Source organism: Macrotis lagotis, chromosome 1, assembly GCF_037893015.1.
Source record: "Macrotis lagotis isolate mMagLag1 chromosome 1, bilby.v1.9.chrom.fasta, whole genome shotgun sequence".
Classification (NCBI taxonomy): domain Eukaryota; kingdom Metazoa; phylum Chordata; class Mammalia; order Peramelemorphia; family Peramelidae; genus Macrotis; species Macrotis lagotis.
In genome coordinates, this window is record NC_133658.1 from 369,300,383 (window position 1) to 369,306,318 (window position 5,936).

General features: G+C 39.5%; 1 pseudogene; it reads left to right on the plus strand.

Annotated features, from left to right (window-relative positions):
• Positions 1–3,085: 3,085 nt before the first annotated feature.
• LOC141517992 (U1 small nuclear ribonucleoprotein A pseudogene) lies at positions 3,086–4,018 on the plus strand (annotated as a pseudogene).
• Positions 4,019–5,936: the final 1,918 nt, after the last annotated feature.

Consider the following 5,936-nt stretch of genomic DNA (forward strand, 5'->3'; position numbering starts at 1 on the left):
CATCCAGGACTGTCAAACAATAGCATTTCCCATAGCCAATCTCTTCTATCTCTTCTATTAAACACTAGAATGATGAGAAATTAAAAGAAACTGAGGACCAGAGTTATAGTAGAAAAACCACTTTGAAGACAGAAAACTTGAGGTTTAAATCTCAGCTTTAAGGAAAACATTAACCTCATTCTGGGCCTTGGGATCTCTATCTGGAAAATAAAATGGTTAGATTCTAAATTCCCTTTCAAAATTCCAAATACTAGGATGTCTTGAAATCCTGGATCCTGATTTGAAATTACATCAGATCTCCCAACAGGAACTGGCAGGTATCAGCCTCAGTTCTAGGTTCTTTGAATGCTCTTGAACCTGCTTGTCATTGAATGTATAAGTCCTAGAGAAATGTCTGTAGCTCAGATTGGTTAAGCAAACTGTTAAGGATATGAGTGACATATTTAAAATAATGCAAGCTGAGTTATGCCCTTGGAACTCTGATTTCACTCTACCCGTTCCCTTCTCCCTTCTCCCCCCCCACCCAGAATTCTGCTCCATGAAAGCAAGAGAAATTGAGAAACCTCTTCTAAGAAAGAATAAAACAATTAAGACAGAACTAGGCAAATAAGAATGCAGGATCTTTTTCTTTTCTTTGTGCAAGCCCATAGCTCCCTCTGCTGAAGAAAGGGAAAGATGCAACTTTGAGAGAATAAGCTTTGTCCCTGCTCTCTCCTGGGAAACCATCTCTGGGCCTAATGAGGAAGGAAGTGTGTCCTAATCCAGAGATGTCTCTTGCAGCAGCAGCGTCATACCTATTGAGAGAACTAAGACAAGGACTCAGGACTACAGATAGTTCCACAATATTATGTTGCTTCTTCCTGATGGTCAGTAAGATGATGTTTTTATGTCCTTCATCTCAAAGAAGACCATGACATCAGGGAGGTGATGCCATAACAAGCACATGAACTGGATTTGAGTGAGGGGCTGCTGTGCCAAGTCATCAACTTCACTTTCTCCTCCAGAGCCATCTGAGTCATATATATGGGTCATATATGGATCAGGACAATTGGAGATGGCCCTGGATATGCAGCAGTCAGGGTTAAGTGACTTGCCCAAGGTCACACAGCTAGTAAGAGTCAAGTGTCTAAGACAAGATTCAAACTCCTGTGCTCCTGACTCAAGGCCACTGCTCTCTATCCACTGAGCCACCTAGCCACCTCTGGTCAATAATAAGTATAAATGAAAAGATCCACAAGAGTCTTCTTTACAATATCTCATAATGATTTATCGGATTTAGAGTCAGAGGCAGGTAATGTAAGAAAGCAGACAAAGTGGATTGGACTCAAAATCAGAAAGGCCTTGATGAAATCACATCTCTGACATTTACTAAGGTGTAAATCTAGCTTGTTTCTTAACCAATCCAAACCACAGGCATCTATCTAGAACTTATACATTCAATGACAGGTGGGTTTCAATGTGAAGGTAGAAGAAGCTACCAAGTCAGAGAAATGCAAGATCCTTAGCAGGCTGACAAACTGTTGAAATAGGAGGCATTGATTAAAGAACTGGAGTCCTCTGCTGACTAACCGTGCAATCTCCGGAAGGTCTCCTATCCTGTCTTTGCCTCATCCTCTGAAAATGATGAAGTTCAACTCCATATTTTGAAGACTCCTTTCTAATCTGAATCCTATAAAAAAAACTAGCAGACTTCACAGGTGAATTTAGTTTCCTTAGAAGGATTTTTCCAATCTAATTCAGTTCTGCTGTTACATTTCTAATGTCTTTATGTGCCAGACAGCTTCTAGGTGACTAAATGGATAGAATGCCAATCCTGGAGTCAGGAAAACTCATTTCCTTGAATTTAAATCTGGCCTCAAAGACTTACTAGCTGGGTGACCCTGAATATGTCACTTAACCCTGTTTGTATCAGCTTCCTCTAAGCTGGAGAAGGAAATGACAAATCACTCCATTATCTTTGCACAAATGGGGTCACAAAGAGTTGGACACAACTGAAACAACTCAACAGCAATAATAACAAATATGTCAGACATTGTGTAGGTGCCCTTAAGGAGCTTACCTTTTGTGGGTGAGGCAGGGAGGCACAGATGGAGATGGGATGGCAAATAACTTGTAAAAATTAGCACTATGCATAATTATTTGTGGTTGGGGAGAACGCTATTGACTAGGAGGTCAGTCAAAGACTCTGACCTTGAATTAAATTACATTCTTCCGTCACCAGATCATTAACTGTCAAAGCAGTAGGGGATCAAAGAGTTCATTTCTCATTACTTTTTCATTTTATAGTTATGTTAACTAAGACCCACAAGTCATATAAGAGTAAGCTTCAAAGAAGGATTCATTTGATGAATTTTCTTCTTGTATAGGGAAAACTATTTCCTTTATGAGCAGACAAGTTTGGATCATATATATTTAGTAATAAAAAAAAATTGCTTCTGGGCCTGAGATGGGTTACCTTACCCTTTTCACTAAGGGACCCAAATGCCCAGGACTTCTGCACTTTGTCCAGATTGAATTCAGTACTGGGAGAGTCTGACTTTTAAGGAGAAAGGTCAGGCTCCTTTTTCTCATACACTTTAGATTCTTTAGCCCCTAACATGGTGCCCTAAGGATGATTAGTTTACAGAACAGGTTGTGAATCATGGTTAAGATATTCTCAAAAGAGGAATAGAAAGGCACTCAGTGTATAATAGCAATCAGGTACAGAACATATATTTATTTCCTATTCCCAAAAGAAATGCCAAATACAAAACATAAGCACACATTGACAGTAAGACTTAAAAACAGGATTCGTTAACTTAAGTCTCCCCTGAAAATAAAAAAGCTTTTAGGACTATGAAATGTGAATTTTTACATTTTAACCTGATTCTAAACTATTCCTTTAAAATTCATGGCTACATTCTTTTTTTGTGGTGGGAAAGAATTGAAAACTGAGGAAATGCCCATCAGGTGAGGAATGACTGACAATTTGTGGTATATGAATGTAATGAAACACTATAGTGCAATAAGAGATAATGAGCAGCTGCCACCATAGAGCAGACTTTCTGACCAAATTGGGTCAAACTCTAGAGTTTTCCACCATGCAATGTCCAAGTCATGCCCCAACCACACCATTTATATCAATAATATCAATGAGAAGATAAAGAAGGATGAATTGAAGAAATCATCCATATCATCTTCTCCCGTCAGATCTGGACATCCTGTTGTTGATGCTTGTTCTTCATTTTTGAAGAAGACCATGACATCAAGGAGGTGGTGCATGAAAAGCACATGAACTGGATTTAAGTGAGGGGGATGCTGTGCTAAGTATAGAGAAGTTGAAGGTGAGGGGCCAGGCTTTTGTCATCTTCAAGGAGATCAGTAACACCACCAATGCTCTGCGATCCATGCAGGGTTTTCCTTTCTATGACAAGGACATGAGAATCTAGTACCCATTTTGAACTCAGATATTATTGCCAAGATTAAGGACACCTATGAGGAACATGACAAGAAGTAAGAAAAGAAAAAACTCAAAGACCAAGAAATACCTACAGTCAAGAAGGCTGTTCCAGGTGAGATTGCAGAATTGGTTGTGGCTGCTGTTCAGGTTGTCCTGAGAATGTTAACCATGAGTCAGCCCTCCCAAAATAACCATGCACCATCTTCCAGGGCACCCACTATGTGTATGACCTTTCCCTTCCTCCCACACCCAGGATTGATTCCCCTACCTGGCCTGCCCCCGGATAGATTCCACCATGTCCCTGTAGCAGATGATGCCCAGACAGATGCTCCCTGCTCAATCACTGACTGAAACTCCTCCAACCATAATCTTTTCCTCACCAACACTGGAGGAGACCAATGAACACATGCTGTGTATGCTCTTAAATCAGTTTTCCTGGCTTCAAAAAGGTGTATCTGGTCCCTGCGAATATTGTGGAGTTTGACAATTGAGGTGCAAGCTGGGGCTGCCCAAGACACCCTGCAGGGCTCCTAGATTACCCAGAACAATGCCAGGAAGATCTCTTTTGCCAAGAAATAGCCCTGGCCCTTCACTTACCTTTACCCTCCTCCTCTCTTTCCTTCCAGAGTGGCCCTCCTCCTACTCCTCTGCTTGGGAATGTTGTACCCTGAAGTTAAGTGCCTACTCTCTTCTTGTATCTCAGCACTGCCATATGAACATTGCATTTGGAGTTGGGGCTTAAAATAAAAAGTTGGAAGCCTTACTTTTCTGTTTTTGTTTTGTTTTTTCACAAAAAAGAAAAAATAATGAGCAGGGAAATTTCAGAAAAACCTAGTAAGAGATGCATGAACTGATGCTGAGTGGGCTAGAGCCATAATAACACTGTACACAGTAATAATAACATTGTATTATGATCATCTATGATATACTTAGCTCTCCTCAGAAATACAATGATCCAAGGCAGTTCCAAAATACTCATGCCAGAAAATGTTATCTACATCCAGAGAAAAAACTGATAGAATCTAAAGGCAGATAGAAACATACTATTTTCACTTTTTTGTGACTTTTTCCTTTTGTTCTATTTCTTCTTTTTCAACATGACTTATGTGGAAATATGTTTACATGATTCCACATGTATAAGTTATATCAGATTGTCATCTTGGGGAGGAAGGATGAGAGGGAGGGAGGAAGAGAGAAAAAATTTGGAACTCAAAATCTTATAAAAAAAGATGGTTGAAAACTATCTTTACATGTGATTGGAAAAATAAAATGCTATTTTAAAAAATATATAGATTCATAGCTACAGATCCATTAAATTATGGTTTGGGCTCCTTTTCTTATTAGTAGTCTTCATCTATGATACAGATGCATTACATATTACCAATCAGCTCTGCTTGATAAACTCAGGAATTCTTATTCTCTGAAATTCATGAAGTCAGCTCAAATTAGGACATTTCCATCTTGAGGGAAGTGTTTAGTCACCTACTGAGGAAAGCTACCATATAACTCATTCACACACACACACACACACACACACACAAAAATACACACACAGAGACACCACCACCACCACCAACACCACCATTGCCAGGGCACAAACCAATCTTACCTAAGTAAATCCTCCTGATTTTTCTGCTTCATGAGAATAGTTGCTATGATGCCAGAGTAGAGGAAGGACATTATCTTCATCCCACCCTTCTATCAAATGGAAATTTTATGCTCCACAGCTAAGAAAAGAGAAAATTCCAGGGGCAGAATCACCCTTTTTTTTTAAGTCAATTGAATCACCAGCTTCTTCTGCCTAATGCACAATGAAGTGGTTATTTCATCATTTCAAGGGAAAATCCTTTCAGTGCTGAGTCAAACACAGCTGGAAGCAACCTGCACTTGTTGGCCTCAAACACCCCAAGTGCTGAGCCTGTCTATGTGGTCATTTGGAATCAAAAAGGGCAGCTTTGTGCATGCTCTGATCAGTCCTTGGTTAAATAATAGCCATCCCAAATGTTCATGGTGCCTGACTTTAATGAGTCTGAGATCCATTCACATCATCAATGTAAATTAATAGCCACTGTTCTTCTTTCAAGTTGCATGACACTCTTTTTTCCAGGCTTTCAGAGGAAGTATCTTCCTTAGAGGATGCTTAGAAGAGGTCCTCATTATGGTCTTTTACTGTTTTGTGATTGTCAATGCATTATTTGAGTTGCTCATCTAGCAAAAGTAGTACAGGACAGAATACTCAATCTCACTAATAGTAAGATAAATTGAAATAACAACTACCCCACAAACTGATAAAGATAACGTGAGATGGGAATGATGATAGTTGTAAGGATCCTGGAAGGACAGATACAAGAATTCACTTCTGGTGAGCTATGAACTGGTCCATCCTTTCTGGAAAGCAATTTGAAATCTAGAATAAAGTGACTAAAATATTCATACCCCTTGACTCAGAAAATTCCATATCTATGCATAAGCCCCAGTCAAGTCAATGACAAAGAGA